Source organism: Bos mutus, chromosome 13 (genome assembly GCF_027580195.1).
Source record: "Bos mutus isolate GX-2022 chromosome 13, NWIPB_WYAK_1.1, whole genome shotgun sequence".
Taxonomy (NCBI): domain Eukaryota; kingdom Metazoa; phylum Chordata; class Mammalia; order Artiodactyla; family Bovidae; genus Bos; species Bos mutus.
In genome coordinates, this window is record NC_091629.1 from 11,348,901 (window position 1) to 11,372,757 (window position 23,857).

At 38.0% G+C, this 23,857-nt stretch overlaps 1 protein-coding gene across 5 annotated transcripts in view; it reads left to right on the forward strand.

Annotated features, from left to right (window-relative positions):
- Positions 1-23,857, forward strand: part of MLLT10 (MLLT10 histone lysine methyltransferase DOT1L cofactor) — a 207,176-nt gene that overhangs the window by 93,969 nt on the left and 89,350 nt on the right. The window lies entirely within an intron of this gene.

The following is a 23,857-nucleotide window of genomic DNA, read 5'->3' on the forward strand; positions in this document are numbered from 1 at the left end:
CCTGAACTTAATAGACAGTAAATTATGAATATAATGCTGTTAGCCCAAGTACTTTAGTGTATAGTTTTAATAAAAAGAGAAATTTCCTACATGATTGCAGTACAAAGTCAGGAAATTAACATTATCGCAGAACTATTGGATCTTCAGATCCTGGTTGGATGTCCTCCATGCTAAAGGAGGGAAGTTTGTTTTCAGGTTCAGAATCCAGTCCAGGATTGGATCACACATTGCATTCAGTTGTTCTAGTATTTCCTCATTCTTTTTTTGTCTTTTATGATCCTAACACCTGACGTTTCAGGTTCACCCATATCTCGACAATGGATTTTACAGCCACACCGTTGGCTTTGCTCTCATACAGGTATTTTCTGAAGTAGCCTAGATTTTATGTTTGTTTGGGAGCTAGTCCTTACTTAAGTATTGATTGCTATTTGGAAAGACTGACATTTTTAAAACCAGAAAGTATTGATTCCTTTTCGTCAGTGGTCTTCGCAATTTAGTTTTTCTCTATACTGCTTTTTACTATAAGTAGTAAAAAGACTACACTTTTAACATATTACCTAGAAAAATCTCCTTACATAAATCATACATTAAGTACATTTTCTCTTTTTTATGTTACCAAGGGCACCAATGTTGCTAAACTTTGTTACTATATAACTAGAACCCCCTTTCCTCTACTTTTCAGTTATATTAATGTTTTTTCTCCTTTATCTCTCCTTAGCAGCAATGGCACCCCACTCCAGTACTCTTGCCTGGAAAATCCCATGGGCTGAGGAGCCTGGTAGGCTGCAGTCCATGGGATCGCTAAGAGTCGGACACAACTGAGCGACTTCACTTTCTCTTTTCACCTTCATGCATTGGAGAAGGAAATGGCAACCCACTCCAGTGTTCTTGCCTGGAGAATCCCAGGGACAGGGGAGCCTGGTGGGCTGCCGTCTATGGGGTCGCACAGAGTTGGACACGACTGAAGCGACTTAGCAGCAGCAGCAGCCCCCTGAAAGACAGAATAGTCTCTTCCATGCTCATTAGGCTTTCACTCATCATTTCCTAAGTCTTTCCAGTTCTTGCCCACCGATTCCTCGAAACTCCTACATTTTTAGTTTTGTTGTTGTTGTTGTTATGGTAGCATCCTGTGCATGTAACAAAAATGTGTATCAGTTACCAGTTGCAGCATAACAAATTACCCCAAAATTTAGTGACTTAAAATTATAATATTTATTATCTTGTAGTTTTCTTTGAGTTAGAAATGAGTTTGATAGATATTCCTTGCTCAGGGTTTCATCAGATTGTAGTCAAGATGTTGGCAGGAATACGGTCATTTGAAGGCTTGACTAAGGCTGATAGATATGCTTCCAAGAGGGCTTATTAACATGGCCAGTAAGTTGATGCTGGCTGAGCAAGAATCCCAGTTTCTTGCTGCATGAACCTCTCTGTAGGACTGTTTGAGTGTGCTGATAATATGGCACCTAGCTTTTCATCAGATGAGCTAACTTTTCCCAGAATAAGGGAGAGCATGATGGAAACTACAGTATTTTTTGTGACCTGGCCTCAGATGTCACATGGTGTGGGCGTGCATAGCTTTCCATCCCCCTAGTTGAATGCCTGTTTTTTACCCATTGGGTTATATATATCTGTGGATGCAACCAACTGTGGAAAAAATTGCAGAAAGTTCCAAGAGGAAAAACTTGAATTTGCTGGGCTCAGGCAACTATTTATATAGCATTTACATTTTAATAGGTTTTATAAATAAACAGGAGATGGTTTAAAATACACCGGAGGATGTGTAGGTTAAATGTGGATACTATGCCATTTTTTATGAAGGACTCAACATTCAGAAAACGAAGATCGTGGCATAAGGCCCCATCACTTCATGGGAAATAGATGGGGAAACAGTGTCAGACTTTATTTTTTTGGGCTCCAAAATCACTGCAGATGGTGACTGCAGCCATGAAATTAAAAGATGCTTCCTCCTTGGAAGGAGAGTTATGACCAACCTAGATAGCATATTCAAAAGCAGAGACATTACTTTGCCAATAAAGGTCCGTCTAGTCAAGGCTATGGTTTTTCCAGTGGTCATGTATGGATGTGAGAGTTGGACTGTGAAGAAGGCTGAGTGCCGAAGAATTGATGCTTTTGAACTGTGGTGTTGGAGAAGACTCTTGAGAGTCCCCTGGACTGCAAGGAGATCCAACCAGTCCATTCTGAAGGAGATCAGCCCTGGGATTTCTTTGGAAGGACTGATGCTAAAGCTGAAACTCCAGTACTTTGGCCACCTCATGCGAAGAGTTGACTCATTGGAAAAGACTCTGATGCTGGGAGGGATTGGGGGCAGGAGGAGAAGGGGACGACAGAGGATGAGATGGCTGGATGGCATCACTGACTCGATGGACGTGAGTCTGGGTGAAATCGTTGGTGATGGACAGGGAGGCCTGGCGTGCTGTGATTCATGGGGTTGCAAGGAGTCGGACACGACTGAACGACTAAACTGAACTGAACTGAGAGCATCCATTGGAGAAGGCAGTGGCACCCCACTCCAGTACTCTTGCCTGGAGAATCCCATGGACTAAGGAGCCTGGTAGGCTGTAGTCCATGGGGTCGCTAAGAGTCGGACATGATTGAGCGACTTCACTTTCACTTTTCACTTTCATGCATTGGAGAAGGAAATGGCAACGCACTCTAGTGTTCTTGCCTGGAGAATCCTAGGGACAGGGGAGCCTGGTGGGCTGCCGTCTATGGGGTTGCACAGAGTCGGACATGATTGAAGCAACTTAGCAGCAGCAGCAGAGCATCCATGAACCTTAGTATTGTCAGGGAGTTCTCGAACCAACCCCTTGTGGATGTTGAGGGATGACTGTATGTACTTTGGATTAATGCTAAAGAAGTTGTTGAGGAGAAGGAGTTTCATGTAATGATGGAGAGGTGAAGCTAAGTGAATTTGGTAGATGAATAAAGTAGTTATGAAGAAGTATAGATACAGCTCTTTTTAAGGAGTTTAAGAGGAGGAGAGAAGCAGGGTAATAACTGTAGGAATACATAAGATTAAGACATGGTAATGCAAAAAGAAGAGTACTGATGGGAGGTGGGAGGCGTGGAACAAAAGAAGTGGTGGCGTGTACTGTGAGTAACGTTGTTACCCAAAAATAGCGTTAGTCTTTTGGTGGGTGTTGAGCCAAAAGACACAATCAAGCCAGCCATTGGGCAAGGAATTATTTATTATTTCCAGCAAGTAAGAAGAACACTGGTGATCTCTCCTAAAGTGTTATCTCTTCAAATAGCAAAATTTGGTAAGTTTTAAGCCAAGGGTACGTGCATATTCATGAAGGAGCTTGAGCAGAGGAGAATTCAACATAGATTTGGGGCAAAGGTTGTCAAGACTTCAAGTTTCAGTTGATTGAACTCAGGAGGGTCCATGTCATTATTCTGTGCTCTATCGCGGGAGGGGTCCTTTGTTCCTGCAGGACTCTTTTGAAGACAGGTATCAGATTGTTATGTAACCTCTTTAGGAGGAACTAGGACTGTTTTATCACTGAACTACTCAGTTTCTTGACTGCATTTCCTTTGTTCCCTCACTTCCCTTAAGATCATTAATTATGGAGACCTGTTTAAGGGCAAGCATTGCAGCCATCATTAAATGGCTTGGGCCAGAAATGGCATCTCTTATGTCAACAAAGCCATTCCTGGTTCTTTCTCTGGGATGCTCTACCCTGTCTGCTTACAACTTGGTCACCTGGATAATGGAGCAGAGAAGGTAGTTGGGGTTAGAATCCTAGGGCAGATATGGCTAGGCGGATTGGGTATTGGGATAAGGAAACAAGTTGTTTTCAAAAATGTTTAAAGCAAAACTAGGGGATTAAGGCATAGAGTTTTGTAGGAAGGAAGTGTAGGAAGAGTTTTGTAGGAGCAAGAGTCTGAAAGAACTCAATGAGGTCCCAAGACCAAGTGAGAGAGTGAGTCAACTGCATGATTGTGACCAGAGCATAGTGAATTAGAGTAGAGCATAATGGTTAATATTTTGTTGGTCTTTTACGACATCAGTTGTTGGGAGACAGCTCTCTACGGGTCTCTGACATTTGTACAGATCTTTTCAGAATTTTTATATAATAAATAGTCTAGGAAAATGGCAGCACCATCCAGAGCAAGGCAGATTTGTGTGTCTTCTTGAGAGATAACAGAGATATATCTCTTTCTGGGGTATTTGGCAGGCATTGGGTTCCCTAAACCCAAAGTTCCTCTCCTGAAATGTAAACCATTGTGTGTACAAGTGTCACCTGGCCCCCCTTCAGATCATCCTGTCAGAATTGGGCAGGAACAGTGCAAATGCTGACACTATGGCTACTGCTGTTGCTATGAGTAATAAAGCTCCTTGTGTCCAGCCCACAAGTCTTTACGTTTTCTTCTAGCACCCATGAAACTGGTGGGCTCACTGTTAGCTTGTAAGTACATTGAGACTCTTCAATTTTTTAGGTACAAAATATGATTATAGCATACTAAAGGAGAATCTAAGTGAAAGCCATTGGAACTGAGAATGTTTAGAGACCCCGAGGCTTGTCTACTTAGGACTGGCCTTACCGTTTAACATGCCCAGTGTTTTAGTCAGGGGTGATGCAATACTGTGGCTGAAAGTCTTCACAAAGTTACAAGGAGGTGGCAAGAGTTACCTAAGGAACAAAATAATGGGCAGACAAAAACAAGAGATCAGTCACTTCAGTCACTCAGTCATGTCTGACTCTTTCCGACTCCATGGACTGCAGCATGCCAGGCTTCCCTGTCCACACCAACTTCTGGAGCTTACTGAAACTCATGTCCATTGAGTTGGTGATGCCATCCAACCATCCCATCCTCTGTTGTCCCCTTCTCCCGCTTTTAATCTTTCCCAGCATCAAGGTCTTTTCCAGTGAGTCAGTTCTTTGCATCAGGTGGCCAAAGTATTGGAGTTTCAGCTTCAGGATCAGTCCTTCCAATGAATATTCAAGACTGTTTTCCTTTAGGATAGACTGGCTGGATCTCCTTGCAGTTCATGGGACTCTCAAGAGTCTTCTCCAACACCACAGTTCAAAAGCATCAATTCTTCCAGGCAAACCTTCTTTATGGTCCAACTCTTAAACATCCATACATGACTACTGGAAAAATCATAGCTTTGACTATATGAACCTTTGTTGGCAAAGTAATATTTCTGCTTTTTAATATGCTATTTAGGTTGGTCATAACTTTTCTTCCAAGGACCAACCGTCTTTTAATTTCATGGCTACAGTCACCATCTATAGTGCTTTTGAAGCCCAAGAAAATAAAGTCTGTCACTCTTTCCATTGTTTCCCATCTATTTGCCATGAAGTGATGGGACCAGATGTCATGAACTTAGTTTTCTGAATATTAAGCTTTAAGTCAACTTTTTCACTCTCTTCTTTCACTTTCACGAACTTTCAAGAACTTCTTAGTTCTTCGCTTTCTGCCATAAGGGTGATGTCATTTGTGTGTCTGAGGTTATTGATATTTTCTCCCGGCAGTCTTGATTCCAGCTTGTGCTCCATCCAACCTGGCATTTCTCATGATGTACTCTGCATGTAAGTTAAATAAGCAGGGTGAAAATATATAGCCTTGATGTACTCCTCTTCCAATTTGGAACCAGTCTGTTGTTCCATGTCCAGTTCTAACTGTTGCTTCTTGACCTGCATACAGATTTCTCAGGAGGCAGGTCAGGTGGTCTGGTATTCCCATCTCTTGAAGAATTTTCCACAGTTTGTTGTGATTCACAGTCAGTGGCTTTGACATAGTCAATAAAGCAGAAGTAGATGTTTTTCTGGAAGTCTCTTGCTTTTTTGAAGATCCAGCAGATGTTGGCAATTTGATCTCTGGTTCCTCTGCCTTTTCTAAATCCAACTTGAACACCTGGAAGTTCACGGTTCACGTTCTGTTGAAGCCTGGCTTGGAGAATTTTGAGCATACTTTGCTAGCATGTGAGATGAGTGTAATTGTACAGTAGTTTGAATATTTTTTGGTGTTGCCTTTCTTTGGGATAGGAATGAAAACTGACCTTTTCCAGTCCTGTGGCCACTGCTGAGTTTTCCAAATTTGCTGGTATATTGAGTGCAGCACTTTCACAGTATCATCTTTTAGGATTTGAAATAGCTCAACTGGAATTCCATCACCTCTGCTAACTTTTTTTGTAGTGATACTTCCCTAAGGCCCACTTGACTTGACATTCCAGGATGTCTGGCTCTAGGTGAGTGATCATACCATCACGGTTATCTGAGTCATGAAGATCTTTTTTGCGTAGTTCTTCTGTGTATTCTTGCCACCTCTTTTTAATATCTTCTGTTAGGTCCATACCATTTGTGTCCTTTGTTGTGCCCATCTTTGCATGAAATGTTCCAATCTTTGCATGAAATGAAATGTTCCTGGTGGAGAGTTCTGAGAAAATGTGGTCCACTGAAGAAGGGAATGGCAAACCATGTCAGTATTCTTGCCTTGAGAACCCTGTGAAAGTATGAAAAGGCGAAAAGATAGAGGACACTGAAAGAGGAACTCCCCAGGTTGGTAGGTGCCCAATATGCTACTGGAGATCAGTGGAGAAATAACTCCAGAAAGAATGAAGAGATGGAGCCAAAGCAGAAACAACACCCAGTTGTGGATGTGACTGGTGATGGAAGTAAAGTCTAATGCTGTAAAGAGCAATATTGCATAAGCCTGGAATGTTAGGTCTGTGAATCAAGGCAAATTGGAAGTGGTCAAATAGGAGATAGTAAGAGTGAACATTGACATTTTAGGAATCAGTGAACTAAAGTGGACTGGAATGGGCAAATTTAACTCAGATGACCATTATATCTACTACTGTGGGCAAGAATCCCTAAGAACAAATGGAGTACCCCTCATAGTCAATAAGAGTCCTAAATGCAGTTCTTGGGTACAATCTCAAAAACGACAGAATTATATCTGTTTGTTTCCAAGGCAAACCATTTGATATCACAGTAATCCAAGTCTATACCACGACCAGTAATGCTGAAGAAACTGAAGTTGGACGGTTCTGTGAAGACCTACAAGACCTTCTAGAACTAACACCCAAAAAAGATGTCCTTTTCTTTATAGGGGACTGGAATGCAAAAGTAGGAAGGCAAGAGAGTTACCTGGAGTAACAGGCAAATTTGGCCTTGGAGTACAGAATGAAGCAGGGCAAAGGCTAGCAGAGTTTTGCCAAGAGAACACACTGGTCATAGCAAACACCCTCCTCCAACAACAGAAAAGACTCTGCACGTGGGCATCACCAGAAAGTCAGTGCGGAAATCCGATTGATTATATTCTTTGCAGCCAAAGATGGAGAAGCTCTATGCAGTCAGCAAAAACAAGACCAGGAGCTGACTGTGGCTCAGATCATATGAGCTCCTTATTGCCCAATTCAGACTTAAATTGAAGAAAACAAGATACCGATTAATAAATGATGGAGCCAGCATTTAAGACCAGGCATGCCTGATTCCACAGCCTATGGAATCTTTTTTTTTTTCCCCACCTAGGTCTTTCTGCCTTTTACTTGGAGGTTTAATAATCAGATTTCTTTAAAAGATAAATCAGGTGTATTACAAATTGAATTTATTTTTGATCTTAGTACAAATGGTGAAGTTCTCACGTGTTCTTAATAGAATCCTAATACAAAGAATCTCTCATGAGACCTTTACCTTGTTCCAGGAGGTTCTTTCTTAGATTAGTGTTTTGGCGGGAGGGGGAAAGAGATTTATAAAGAGCTTGTAACTTAGAAGGGAAAGATTATTTGTTAAAAGTGGATAGATAAACAAAGTTATAAGTAGATGTAAATAGTCCTTTTGAAATTTTGCTTGAATTCAGCTATTCAGTGTAAACATTATCTTGCTTGTATCAACTAAATGCCAGGCCCACAGAATGGAATTTTATGTCTAATTAAATTGGCTGAAGGTTGATTTCTTTATATGAAATAGAGTTACAATTTTTGTAAGGCTGAGATTACATGTAAAGACTTAAATTCGTTTAGGTGTTTAGAGTTATATTCCAACTCTCTAAAATCATAGTATTACGATGATTATAACAAGTTTTTCCCCTTAATAGTAAATCTATTTGTTAATATATTTATTTCCTATGTTACACTATGTAGTTTAATTTCCTTTTCTGTAGAAGAAGAAAAGGGACATTAGTGTTTAAATTAGTAAATGTTCATGAAGCATCTACTTTATATTATTTATATCCAATATACTGTTGTCCCAGTAATGTTCTTTATAGCTGATTTAGAAGAAATTAATCCAAGGTTCAATCAAGTATTAAATGTCTCTTTAGTTTTCTTTAACATAACCTTCAGGCTTTTCTACCTTTCACAGCATTCATATTTTTGAAGATTCCTTACTAGTTCTTTTTCAGCATGTTCCTCAACTGGGATTTGTCTTTTTAATTTCCCTTTGATTAAATTTATGTTGTTTAGTCGCTAAGTCGTGTCCAGCTCTTTTGTGGGAAATACCACCTAAATGGTGTACTCACAGTGCATCATAACTTCTTTTTTTTTTTTTTTGCCGTCATTCTATCATATTCTTTCAGTGGGGATGGTGTTTAGAAACCATGTCTCTCTGGAGTAAGTCTCTGCCTGAGAATGCACCCCTGCCTGAAAGGTTAACTTGAGACATCACTTCAGTCTTTCCTAGAGGGAGCTGCTTGCATTTATCTATTATTTGTCCATTACAAAACCCTTTCTTGTTTCAGCTGCCATCCTCAAATCAGCCCTTGATGCTTTGCAGTGAGTACCATTGATGATTTTGCAGTTGTCTTGTGGCTTCCTTCTCCCCTCACAAATGCTGTTACTGTGCAGATGTTGTAGTTTTTTGTTCCACCCTGTTTGTATTTTGGGGTTCATGGAAGTACTTTGGCATTTGATTTTATTGTAAAATGGTATTCCATTGGTTTTTTGATTTTTAGTTTTTCTAAACAGTCTTTTTGTATGGAGTTTCAGAACAACTAGTCTGTTGGCCACTATCTTCTTTTTCTCACTATGCTAATTTCTTTCTTGTTGTTTTAAAAGGGGTTTTCTATATTTATTATATCTTCTTTTATTGTCTATTTATAAATTCTATTGACTTAAAAAAATATTTATCTATGTATTTGGCTTCTTCAGATCTTAGCAAAGTTATGTGGGATCTTTGATTGTGGCCTTCAGACTCAGTGCATAGGCTCCAGAAACTGCAGGCTTCAGTAAATGGGACACACTGGAGCAGGTGGGATCTTAGTTCCCTGAATCCATGTACTTTGCATTATAAATCGGATTCTTAACCACTGGACCACCAGTGAAGTACCAAGACTGTTGACTTTTATATGTTAATCTTGTATCAACTACCTAATTGTTTGAGGTAGTTTCATCACTGATTAATGTTAGTTTAACCTGAAATAGTACAGAAGTAGTACAAAGTACTTTTACAATACTTTACTGTTTTACTGAATCCTTTGTGACATAGTAATCATAATAATTGTCTTTTAAAAGCAAGTGATTCTGTTTAGTTTCTGCTGTAGCCTATTTTTAAGCTGAGAAGACAATCTCAGTCTTAGTTGTAGCATTTCAATTAAGTAGGGGAATGGATAAAGAAAAAGTAAGTGGTGTATCTACAGAATGAATTAATATAAACAATTTGGGGCTGCTCTCCAGCTAATATACTTCTCTATGTGAGCTTGTTTGAATTCTTGGGATATGCTATGATCTATGATAGTGTAGTGACGGGGCCCTAGAGTTCTCTCTCTGTACCAGTTATCACCCCTAAGTTTTTAAATGGTACAATATACATAACATGAAACTTACTATCTTAACCATTTTTAAATGTGCAGTTCAGTGTCATTAAATACATTTATATTGTTGGAGACCATCACCACCATATACATCTGTGGAACTCTTTTCACCTTGTATAACTGAAAATATGTAACCAGTAAGCAGTACTCCCCCTGTCCCCAGTCCCCTCCAAGCCCCTGGCAGCCTCTGTTCTGCTGTGTGTTTTTAGGAATTTGACTACTCTTGATTCCTCGAATAAGTGGAATATTCAGTTGTATGTATATGCCACATTCTGCTTATTCGTTTATCTGTTGATAGAGTCTTGTTTGCTTCCACGTTCTAGCTGTTGTGAATGAATAATGCTGCTGTGAACATGGGTGGGTATACAATATCTCTTCAAGACCCTGCTTTCAGTTCTTTTGAGTATATACCCAGAAGTGGATTTGCTGGATCACATCTTGATTCTGAGTTTGATTTTTTTTTCTAATTACTTTTTAAAATTTTATTTTTTAATGAGTTTAACTTTTTGAGGAACTACAATACTACCACAGCAGCTCACATTTCACATTTCTACCAACCAGAGTTCCAGTTTCTCCACATCCTTAACAACCCTTTTTTTTTTTTTTGCTTTTCTCAGTAGTAGTTTTATTCCTTCATTGTAATAAGTTATTTGGTGTTTTCCTCTTTTGATTATCTTCTTGGGGCTAATTATTGTTAAGTAAACTGTGTACCAATTATTGTCTCATAGTTACATTAGAGGAAAACTGAGAAGAATATATTAAAATATACATTTTTTTGATTTAGTATGAAGTTCTAGACTAGACCACTGTTAATTAAGTGAAATAGCCACATGTGGCAAGTAGGTACCATATTGGGCAACATGGCTCTAGAAAATAAAGAGAGCCTTGTTGTTCATGTTTAGTAATGAAGTCTAAACTGAATTTAATAGCTGTATGAATGGAAGGATATGGGAAATGATAGTCAAGGTATTGAAGCAATAAGATCTATAAGGCCTGGGATCTGATTGGTAGTAATAGGGCAAGGGGAAAGGTCTATTGGAGGTGATGGATGGTTATAGGCAGTCTTGATTAGGGGCGTGCTACCATAAGTACAGGTAGGGTCTTGAGGGAAGAGCAAGCATTGTAATTATTAATTATAATAAGTAAACATTATAAAAAGGAGAAACTGATAATACTGATTTTAGTCGCTTTGGGTATGGTGGAATGATAAACATTTTAAAGGCAGAAATATGAATTTGGAGTTTTAAGATGGGTTAGGCTATTTGAGTCAAATAAGTGAAATTATTAATATTTTAATTGTACATTATAATTAATATTTTAAAATGAGAAGATTGATTTGATAGTAGAAAAGAGTCACCAGAAAGAGTTAGGTGATGAGGCTTTGCTTGGACTGGACTGAGATAGTAACACATTAGATGTGACAAAAGGGAAAAATTGTTTGAGTCATATTTTACCCATTCCCTCCAAATAAACTTTGTTTTTTCTTTTTTAAAACATTTTAATGTGTTCTTTTGTCAATTGTTCTTTTTTCAAATGATCTTCAGTTTCCTCTTTTCTTACTTCATCTTAATTCAGATCCAACACTCAGTTCTGGCTTTCTAGTGAAGCTGGACTTTGTCTTGTGTGACTCACACTGTATCTCTTGCTGTGGATATTTTTTATGTGATTTTCTTACTTTTTTCATTTCATTTTTTTTTTTAACTGCTGGTTGTCATTAGTATATGTCTCACTTACAGGCCAAATTGTGTTTTGGTTTTTGTTGGATTTTTGTGTTTTTTTGGGTGTGTGTGCGTGTGTGTTTTGGCCATGCTGCATGGCATTTGGGATCTAATTTCCGTACCAAGAATGGAACTTGTACCCCTATCAGTGGAAGCGTGGAGTCCTAACCACTGTACTGCCAGAGAATTCTCTATGTTGTGTTTCAGAACTGATCCTTATGTTTTGTACTTTAGTATTTTCCAACACGACCTACTATGGTTTCTTGAACACAGTGAAACCATGTGAAATGCTTTTTAAACAAACCCACAGGTTTAAGTATGAGGGTAGTGAAATAAAGGTAGTATTATTGACAACTTTTGAATAATTAAGAACTGATCTGGGAGGAATTATAGTTTTAGTTGCATTGACTATAATATAGTAGGCACACGTACGTTTATAGGCAAAGAGGAAAATGAAACTGGAGCACAGGATGTTAATGAAGTAAGAGGGCTTTGCTGAGGTCATGAGAAGGGATAATCTCTGATGAGGCATTGAGAAGAGATGGTAAGGACTTTTATCCCTGGAAGAAGAAAAGGATTAGTAATAAATGTTGAAAATGGATATACTTGATAATCAGGCAGAAAGAAGTTAAAGTGAGCATTAAATCAGTTCTTATTCAGTTCCTTCATGTGTTTACATAGTTTGTTTCCTTAACTTTTTTAGTCTCCAGAGTATGCGCAGTTTCCTTGCCTCATGATCCACTTCTCTTGAAAGCCAGCAATGTTGCAACTCGGATCAGTCTGCCATAGTCAAATCTTCCATTGATTCTCTTCCTCTGACTCCTTTCACTTTTAAGGATTCCTGTGATTACAGTTGGCCTACGGGATAATCCAGAATAAGTAAAAATACTTGTATTTGTGAAGTGCCTTTTGTCTTTTAAGGTAACATACTTAACAGAATCTGAAGATTAGGGTTTAAACATGTTTTGACACCATTATTTCACCTTCCACAGAAATATTGTCTGGTGCTGTGAGAATGTCTGAATTCTGCCTCCTAGTGCAGTGATGACATATAGTTTTGGATCAGTTTAGCAGGTACTGAGATTGAATAGCTGCTGCAACCCATTGCACATCATTTGGTTTTAGTTTATTTCAACCAGTCAGTGAACTAAGCCCCATGAACTGCAGCACTCCAGGCTTCTCTGTCGTTCAGTGTCTTGCAGAGTTTGCTCAAATTTGTGTCCATTGAGTCGGTGACGCCATCCAACCATCTCACTCTCTATCACCGCCTTCTCCTCCTGCCCTCAATCTTTCCCGGCATCAGGGTCTTTTCCAGTGAGTTAGCTCTTCGCTTCAGGTGGCCGTAAAGTATTGAGATCCCCATTAAACAAGTAGTTTTGCATCAGGTAACAAGAACGAAGGTAGCTGCCACTTTTTAATATGAAGCTGAGATGCTGCTTGGGGCCAGGCCAGTTGTGTTCTTGAATATACCATTTCCATTTGACAAGTGAGGAATTTCTGGGCCCTTGCCACATGGTTTAGTCTGACTTACTAATAGACATCATAGGCTCAAGAGCTACGTTGTTCTATGGGTTTCCTTTTGAAAAGAGTCCATGGGCAGGCTCATAGCTGCTTTTCAAAAAGGGGTGGGGCACTACCCTTGGGATTGTGGGGCACTAAAGAGAGACAGTGTTAGCTTCCTTATTTCACACAAAGTGTTGGTCTGTCTCTGGGAAATTTCAGTGAGAGGAAGGACCAAAGATGCCTTATAGCAACCAGGATCCATTGCAAAAAAAAAAAAAAAAACAGCACTGAAGTCTTTTGTTCTCATCTAAATAAATTCAAAGTTGGCAGTATAGATTGCAGGAGGTATTGAGCTGTGAGACAGTCCAACTGTCCATTGTTCCTTAACATACAGACCCCTCCACCTGCATTTTCTGAGGGAACCAGGATTCCTGTGATTCACCTTGTTTCTGCCCATAGTGATTGTTTGCCAGTTTCCTTCCTTTCATGCTCAGTGTAGATAAGTAGTTCTGTAACTGTTATCTGAAAGGGTTGGAACCTTCTGTCCACTGAGGGTGACTCAGAATTGAAATTAGTTATTATTATGGTAGGGTGAAACTGAAGCCAACCGCCAGATTGGCGAGAAAATCTCCTACCTGCAGGGTTTTTGTTTGTTTGTTTTAAAATTGAAGTATAGTTGATGTACAGTCTTACATATGTTGCAGGTGTACAATGTAGTGGTTTATAGTTTTTAAAGTCTATATAGCTATTATAAAATATTGGCTGTATTCCCTATGCTATATAATAATCTCCTTTAGCCTGGAGGAGGTTTTAGCAGCCACCTCCTAAGTTCTTCCTCATTATCAGACAATAAAATGAAGAACCGTGTACTGCTTTATTGACCATACAGTTTGCTCAGTGTGTTTGTTAGTCATTCCCACAGGCTTCCCTCATATCCCATTAGTTGGCCCTTGAAGCCCTTATCCTTCCTTTTCCAGAAAGCCATGTCTCTTAACAGCATTATATTCCTATCACCAGACGGTCAAGAACTGTAAAAGGGGTCTTATAAGGTATACCCTACTTATAAGGTAACCAGTTAGAAGACAAGAGAATTTTGGATTAGAGATAAAGTATAGTTTACTACTTAAAGCAGTAGAAGTAACCAGAGTATCCGTATTTTTGCACAATTCCCCCAAGACCCAGTTTCCATAGGGCAGAGCACAGAGGGCCAGATGACAGCTGCTCATGCATTCTGTTGCAGTAGAACCCTAAGCTTTGGGCCCCTGAATATTTTGTAATAGTAAATGTGGCTGCCCTTTGTTCCTAAGGTATACATTCTGTCTTTTAAGTCTGCTCATTATACAAACAACCTTGAAAAGATAGTTTAGATGATGGGCAAGTCATTGCCTTATTTATTTGCAAGACATAAAGAAAGAGCAGAGACTTATGTAAGAATTGTCTTCTAACATAAGACACTCCTCAGATTATGAGAATTAATACATTGTTAATTTTTCATTCACAAGGACATCCAAAACAGATGTTCTTAATTAACAGCTTTCTTACAAGCCATGAGTTAGGACTTTTGGTTCCTTCCATTTTTGCTTCTCGGCCTTCTTTTCAGTGTTGGTTCTGTGTCTGCTGTGTTCCCTTGTATTAATCCCTGGAAGAGGAAGGGGCATGGACACTCAATACTCAAGGCTATTAAAGAGCAGGCCCAGAGGCAGCACACGTCATTTTTCATTCAGATTATAATTGACCTGAACCCAGTTAAATGCCACATCGGACTGCAGAGGAAACTGGGAAATGTCTAGTTATACTCTGAATAAGGGAAAGAAACGGGCTTGGTGAATAGCTAGCTGTCTCTACTTCATTTTAGCCCATTCTTTTTGTTAGCAAAGTCGCTCAGTCGTGTCCGACTCTGCGACCCCATGGACGTAGCCTATGAGGTTCTTTGACCCATGGAATTTTCCATGCAAGAGTACTGGAGTGGGTTGCCATTTCCTTCTCCAGGGGGATCTTCTTGACCCAGGGATTGAACCCGGGTCTCCAGCACTGCAAGCAGACGATTTTACCACCTGAGCCACCAGGGATATGTAATTATTTAAAAAAAAATAAAACAAGGGAAAGCATTTTTAAAAATGCAAATTAATTAAAAAAAAAATACTCCAGAATTCACCATCCAGAAATAGCTATCATTACTACTAAGTAAGCATTCCAGATTTTTATAAATAGGTAGATAATAGATTTTGAAAGGATGGTTAGAACAATCAAAAATACTAAAATGGTGCAATACTGTTGGTTTTTTAACAAATGTTAAACTTAGATTTACTTGGCTCTATAAAAGAAAGTGAAGCAAATAGATAAATTGAACTTCATATAAAATTTCCTTATCCCAACAGATATTATTTCCTTAAACTTCTACCTTTAATTGTGGAGATAAAGCACACAAAAAATCACTGAAAAGTAAGATCATCCTTCTAGTTCAGATGCTTTTAACTATAACAGAATATTGCTGAAGCAATGGAGAATTATTGTTTTGCATAAGATGCTCAGAGGCTATTCTGAGATTGGTTAACTTAGCAATGGTCAATTCAATGGCGGTAGAGCATTATTGTCTTTCTTGTGGTTCTCTTGGTTTCTCTAGGCATGGTTGGCAGGTCACTGCAGCTGTTCCAGGGGTCATGTCCTACCACTTGAGTATCTGAAGACAGCAAGGGAGTACCTTTCAAATAGAACATTCCCAGCCATCTCACAGAAAATTTCCTCTTCTGTTTTATTATCCTGACCTAAATCTATCCCAGACCTAAAGCGGTCTGTGGCTCAGGAGGTAGATTTATCTAAATTGACTTAGATATTCCATGTTCACCTCTGGGCTTGAAAATATGAGGATGTGAGAGAGTGATTAGCCAAAGAAAACCAGGCTTTGTCTACAAGGAAGGATTTTATGTGCAATTACTATTTGGTGGCAAATTATTTTAACTATGTGCTTCACAGTCTATATTGAGCTCCTGCTATGAAAGGCGAACAGTATCCCTGTGCTCTTCTCATTTCCTTCCATCCAGTTTGTTTTTAAAGATATTTATGTTGTGTTTTTCATGTCTGAGACATTCTCTTCTATAAACAATCCTCACAGTTGTTTTAGGGATTTGTTCTGTGTTCAATTTAAATTTGTTAGATGGTCACTACCTTTCACCACAGCTTCTCCATTGAGTTCTTTATATCATCTCAAATTGGCAGAGCTTTAGTATTCAGTAACTTTTTTTCAAGAATACGTTCTTCAGACCTGTATTCTCTGACTTTGTTCATAATGGAAAGTGTTTTCTTCTTGTCCTAATTTTTGAATCGAATCTTGGCTGTATATATATTGGGTGACACTTTCTTTCCTTTAAGAATTCAGGCAGTGGACCTAGACTATTGCTGTGGGGAGGACCAGGGACAGTCCTACCCCACTGACACCCGTGCAGTCTGCTAAGTTTAACTACAGTAAGTCTTGCTGTTGAACATTCTATAACTGAATTTTTCAGAACGCACCCCCCTCCCCCCTTTTATTTTGTAGGCTCTTATGTTTGAATACATTTTCTGTTCTCCATTCATTGGATTCTCTACTGTAGGGACACAAGTTATACTTAACGTTTGATTATTGTTGTATGTAACTGTTAAATGTTCCTCTCTGAACCGCCCCCCCACCCCCACCCCCCTTGTTTTTTTTTTTTGACTTTGCTGCGTGGCTTGTGTGATCTTAGTTCCCTGACCAGAGATTGAAGCCACAGCAGTGAAATCACCCGGTCCTAACCATTGGACCGCCAGAGAATTCCCTCTGAACACTTTAATATCTGCTGATTTTTCATTTGCATTACTATGATTTTTTTCATGCCCTTTTTAGAGCAATATTTTTATTCTCAATAATGTATGCTTTTCCCCTTGTTGATTCTATTTTAGTTGCTAATTCTGTTTTAGTTTTAAAATTACTTTGGTCCTACAATCCCTTAGTTTTTTTAACCATTTTGTTTTATCATCTCATTTTGTGCTTTGTTTGAACATACATTAGAATGAAGTTTTACTTAGCATGGAACAATTTGAGAAACACCTCTATGCTGAGTTATATTTATTTGTAGGTTGAGAGTTCTGGTTCTCTTTTGCATGTTATGCTCTTTATGTTGTTTCCTTTTCGGCTATAGTTTCTTTGCCTTGCAACTTTTTCCTTTCTTGCTCATGTTTTTGAGGCTCTTTCTGGGTATTTGCTCCTCTTTAGTTAAGACCATTTCGTGAATCTCTTCTCAACATTTTTGAGACTAGGGTTTGAGGACTAAGTGTCTCTTTCTGATTCCAGAGGAACTGTCAAGGGTGCAGTGTACAAACTCAACTGGGACAGTATGCAGTTTTTGGTAGAACCCAGGCTCAGCTCTCTTCTAATTCTTGATTAAATATCTTGTGCTAGATTTTAATCTCTTAACTGTGTGGGGATAGTTCACAGACTTAAGAATACCCTCTGATTTTATATAATTCATTCCTAGCCTAGATTGTCTACTTCCAAACAGTCAGTACTCTCCCTTCCCCTAGCGTTTCCTGTTTCTGCTCTAAAGCCTGCACTACTCTTCAGGTAAAGAAAGAACAAATTAAATAGTCAGGAAAAGCAAAAGAAAAGGTTGTTTCTCTGCAGATTTGGGAGTTTTTGTGATATTTTTCAGAATTTTAGCTAATTGGAAGTAGGATTATTAATAGCTGAATTCTATAGTTCAGTTCAGGGCAACTTCTGCTCTATTTCTAGAGTCTTCTATTTCACTGCTTGCTTGCTAGTTTTTGTTTAATGTATTATCTGCTTCTGCCATTCCCCCTGGAGAAGGAAATGGCAACCCACTCCAGTACTCTTGCCTGGAAAATCCCATGGATGGAGGAGCCTGGTAGGCTATAGTCTATGGGGTCGCAAAGAGTCGGACACTACTGAGCGACTTCACTCACTCACTCACTCATCATTCCCCCAGTTTGGGTTGCTGTTTGGTTTGTTGTTTTCACTGGTTTTTGATTGATTTTTAATTGTTAACATTGGAAAAAATTGATGTGATTTTAAATCACCATTTAAAGCCTTGGGAGTTACTGAACATAGATCCTCTTTTCCGTAGTAGAAATTTAATTTCTAATATTAGGCTTCCTGATGAACTCTTCTTCACACTTAGTGATAATGAAATCTTTCCCACATATGAGCACATCTTTGTTAATTTAGAACTTTTCTGGGGAAATAACCTCAAGCACCATGTTGCATTCCTTTTAGAATTCACTTTCTGACTAACCCCAAACATTTCTTTCTACCAGTGTTTCTGTGATAACATATGTATTCCTCAGACTCTGAGATATCTAATTCCTCTGTGTTGGAAGACAGGAGCTTATTTCAAGTATTACCTCTACTGTCTTGTACTTTACTTTTGCTTTAATGATTTCTTTAACCATTCCGGTTTGAATACTGGAAATGTCTCTTAGTTGTTCATCATGCTCTAAATTTAGGTTAAAAACTCCTGTATTGTCCCTACCTTCTACAGGGAAAGTAGTTCATTCTGCAGCTAAAGATACTTTTAAGATGGAATCATTTTCTCTCCTTTCCTTTAAATCTTTCTTCTTTCCCCTACTCTTTCAAATTTTCTTTTTATAGTTTGTCATGGGTACCTTATTTATTTTTTTCTTTAAATTAAAAAGAGTTTTTGTTTCAGCTAAGTTTCTTGGGAGGTATAGATAAGAATCTATTTTGTACTTGTTTAAGCCATTCCTTTCTGATCTATAAAAGTAGATCATCACAGGGCTGCTTTAAGGATGAAATGAGATTTTATATACATATGTATATTATAAGTTGCTACAATTCTGATTATTTTTATTGTTAATTATACACACTGATGTATTTGGGAGTGACACCAGTTGTCCTGACCTATAGTTTTACATAAAAATAGTGTTTATTCCCTTCTGGTTGTTGTTCTCTCTTTGCATAAAATTTTTATTCACTTATTAAACTTATTTTTTATGGAAGTAATATAGTTGATATGCAGTATTATATTAGTTTTGGGTGTACTATGTAGTGATTTGATACTTACATATATTATGAAATGATCACCATAAGTCCAGTAGCCATCTGTCCAGTGTTCTTGACAATATTATTGACCATGTTCCTTATGGTGTATCTTATACCTACCTCCCTTTGTTTACTTATTTTATAACTGAAAGTTTTCACTCCCACCCTACTCTGCATCTGAATCTGTTTCCATTTTGGTTTGTTCTGTTTTTTAGATTCCACATAAGAGTAAGGTCATATGGTGGTGTTTGTCTTTCTCTCTCTGACTTATTTAACTTAACATAATACCATCTAAGTCCATTCAACTTAACATAATACCATCTAAGTCCATTCATGTAAAATAGAAAGTTTTTTTTTTTTTTTTAATTGTTGAGTAATGTTACACAGGCACACACAGCATCTTTATGCACTTAATCTATTGATGGCCAATTGGGTTACTTCTATATCTTGGCTATTGCAAATAATGCTTCAGTGAACGTTGTGTGTATGTTGTTTCAAATTAGTGTTTTTGTTTTCTTTGGGTGAATACCCAGAAGTGAAACTGCTGGATAATAAGGCAGTTCTATTTTTAATTTTTTGAGGAATCTTCATATTGTTTTCCATAGTGGCTGAGCTAATTTGCAATCCCACCAACAGTTCACAAATGTTCTTTTTTCTGCATCCTTTCCAGTACTTGTTATTTGTTGTCTTTTTGATGATAGCCATTCTGACAGGTGTGAGGTAGTATATCATTGTGGTTTTGATTTGCATTTCCCTGATTATTAATAATGTTGAGACTCTTTTCATATGTCTATTGGCCATCTGAATGTCTTCTTTGGAAAAATGTCTATTCATGTACTCTGCTCATTTTTTAATTTGTTTTTTTGCATATTGAGTTGTATGAGTTCTTTGCATATTTTGGATATTAACTCCTTATCAGATGTATTGTTTCCAAATATGGCTGTTTCATTTCCTTCACTGTGCAAAAGCTTTTCATTTTCAGTTTGATGTAGGCACATTTATTTATATTTGCCTTTGTTTCTCTTACCTGAGAAGACATATCTAGAAAGAGTCTGTTAAAATCAATGTCAAAAGGCATACTGTCCATGTTTTCTTTTAGTTGTATGGTTTCGGGTCTTCTATTTAAGTCACTTTGAGTTTATTTTTGTATACAGTGTGAGAAAGTAGTCTGATTCTTTTGCATGTGGCTGTCCGGTTTTCACAACATTATTGATTGTAGAGAATATCTTTTCCCTTTTGATTCTTCTTGCCTCCTTTGTTGTAGATTAATTGACCTTATAGTATTAGTTGCTCAGTCGTGTTCTGACTCTTTGCAATCCCATGGATTCCATGGGATCCCACCAGGCTAGTCTGTCCATGGAGTTTTCCAGGCACAAATACTGGAGTTGGTTGCCATTTCCTCCTCCAGGAGATCTTCCTGAGCCAGAGATTGAACCCAGGTCTCCTGCATTGTAGGCAGTTTCTTTACTGTCTGAGCCACCAGGGAAGCCCAATTGACCCTATAAATATGGGTTTATTTCTGGATTCTGTTCCATTCTGCTGATCTCAGTGTCTGTTTCTGTGCTAGTACCGTACTGTTTTGATTACCAACAGTTTGTAGTATAGTTTGAAATCAGAAACTGTGACATCTTCAGCTTTGTTTTTCTTTCTGAAGCTTGACTCTTTGCATAAAATTTTAGAGTGAAACTCATATTAACCATTTTACCAGATCTTTATTCCTTTAGAACATACTTTTAAAATGACCATTACATGGTTGTATAATAATTTTTTCAACCACACCTGTGTTGTTGAACATTTAGATTATCTACAGTTTTTTTTCTCATTGCAAATAGTAGCATAATAAACTATATTTGAACCTTCACTTGTTAGAGATGAAATTACTAGTCAGATACTATATCTACAGTTTCTAACTCTTATGTTTAAAATGGTCCATTGCATGTTTACATTCTCTTTAGCATTGTATGCTAGTGCTCATTTCACTGTAACTTGGGCAACATTGGGTCTTAAAATTAAAAATAAAAATCCAACAGTTTTGGTGTTAAAAAAATTTAGGTAATAGAATAGTATTGCCATTAGTTCTTCAGTCCTTGGTTGCACATTTTTTGTTTTGTGGCTCATTGTTTCTTTTGTGAATTGTCCTTTGTGTTGTTTCATAGCATGTTTATTTTTTCTTACTGATTTATCAACATTTTAAACACTAAAATACAGAACATGTTAACTTATTTCTCAGTTTGTTTTTAGCTTTTTAATGATTTTTAAATTGATGCACAAGTATTTGAATTTGAATAGCTAAAACTACCTTTTCTGTTTCTGATTTTTACTTTGTTTTATGCTTAAGTCTTTCCTCCTTTAAATTTCAAATTTTAAAAAACATTTTCTTCAGCCTCTTAGATTATTTTAATTTTTAACTATAAAATAATCTGTTTAGATTTTATCTTTTTTTTGTATAAGACATTTTTACTACATTATTAACCACTTTTTCTAGTATTATTAAATAATTTCAGTCTTTCCTGCTGATTTGGAATCCCATCTTTTTCATATGCTAAGTATTTAGATGTAACTGAATATTTTCCTGAATTTTTTTTCCTGTTCTGTTAAAACCAGCCTATCTCTTTAGTGTGAAAGTCATTACACTGCATTGATTCATATTTCACAGGCCTATGTTGTAGATGTAATCTACTCACAATCTCTCCCAGTGAACATTTACAATCTCAGCATATATTTCTTGGTGTATTACATAGGACCAAAGTGGTGTATTATTCTGTTTTGTCTTACATACATTCATGTTTTTATACCTATACATGTATACTTTAGTTTTTACTCTTCTGTTCTCTCCACGATTGTAGCTGTTGTTTGTGAGTGTGTTATTCTCTCAGTTGTGTCCAGCTCTTTGCGACCCCATGAACTGTAGCCGACCAGGCTCCTCTGTCCATGAGACTCTCCAGGCAAGAATACTGGAATGGATTGCCATTCCCTTCTCCAGGGGTCTTTCCGATCCAGGGATTGAACCGAGTCTCCTGCATTGTAGGCAGATTCTTGACTGAGCCACCAGGGAAGCCTCGTGGAGATTGTTCATCTTGTTTTTCAGTGTCGTTCTCTGTAAAATATATATAAAATTATCCCAGCTCTTGTACCCTTGATGAATAAAGCCCAGTATGGGAAGTAGAACATGAAGAAGGATGGAGAGGCTCCTCTATTACCTTTATGGGAGAAGAGTATTGATACAGAACTTACTGCAGTCAAGGATCATATTTATAAACTAGATTGTATAGTTATATTTGTTATTTTGGTGAATATAAAAATTCCAATATGAGTTACTTTTAATTTCTACTTTCATTAACTCCCATTACCTAGTTGTGAATTCTGGTTTTGTTTGAATTATCTACTATTCCTTGGTAAACCACTTGACGACTTTTAGTGGTATACATTTTTTAGTGGTTAGGGCTCAGCACAATTTGTCTTGCCTTCACATGGTATCAGCTGGGCTTAATCATGAGTCTACTCTCAGCTGGTGGCTGGCTGGGTGATGTAAGGTAGTCTTATTTACGTGTCTCAATTGACATGCTGCTGACTCTAGGCTGGGATTAACCCCAGTTCTTCTCCATGGGACCTCTTTTTCTACCTAGCCTCTCTATCAGAAAAGTGTGAACTGACTCTCTACATGATGACTAGAAACTAAGGCGGCAAAGGTGAAAGCCATAGAGGGCTTCTCAAAGCTCTTGGCTCCTCAACTTCTATATGACATCCTCATACAAAGAATTAGAGGCATGGTTCCTTATGATCTGTCACAGTTAAAACAACTTCATAGTAACAAAGTTTCCTAAAAACTCTGAATAAAAACTGTTACTTTTATTTTACATTTTCTAAAGTATTAACCTTGCTATAGAGAGGTATCTTATGTACTTAAATCAGTAATTAAAAACAAAAAGGGACAGTAGTCTTAGGTATTATAGTAAAACATCTATCCTTTATTTGTACACATTTTGTTTTGCTGATATGCTCTCTCTTCTAGGGCAGGGCCAGTGGTAGTATTCTTTCATGCTTTGAATAGATTAAGTGCTCTGAATGGTTAAACTTAAGTACTATGAGAAATAAGTTGAATTAACTCTTTCAGTTCAGTTCAGTTCAGTTCAGTCGCTCAGTCGTGTCCGACTCTTTGAGACCCCATGAATCACAGCACGCCAGGCCTCCCTGTTCGTCACCAACTCCCGGAGTTCACTCAGACTCATGTCCATCGAGTCAGTGATGCCATCCAGCCATCTCATCCTCTGCCGTCCCCTTCTCGTCTTGCCCCCAATCCCTCCCAGCATCAGAGTCTTTTCCAATGAGTCAACTCTTCGCATGAGGTGGCCAAAGTACTGGAGTTTCAGCTTTAGCATCATTCCTTCCAAAGAGATCCCAGGCTCATCTCCTTCAGAATGGACTGATTGGATCTCCTTGCAGTCCAAAGGACTCTCAAGAGTCTTCTCCAACACCACAGTTCAAAAGCATCAATTCTTTGGCGCTCAGCTTTCTTCACAGTCCAACTCTCACATCCATACATGACCACTGGGAAAACCATATCCTTGACTAGATGGACCTTTGTTGGCAAAGTAAGGTCTCTGCTTTTCAATATGCTGTCTAAGTTGGTCATAACTTCCCTTACAATACGCTTACCTACTGATTCAAACAATTGAGAACAATTTGGTTAAAGTATTTTGATGTTAAATAAAGTTGGGTTCCTAATATGTAGTTAATTTCTTATTAATTCTTTTTGTATTTCAATTCATCAGTTTTAACAGAGATAACTGATTTGTCTATGTTTTGAGTAAACATCAAAAAG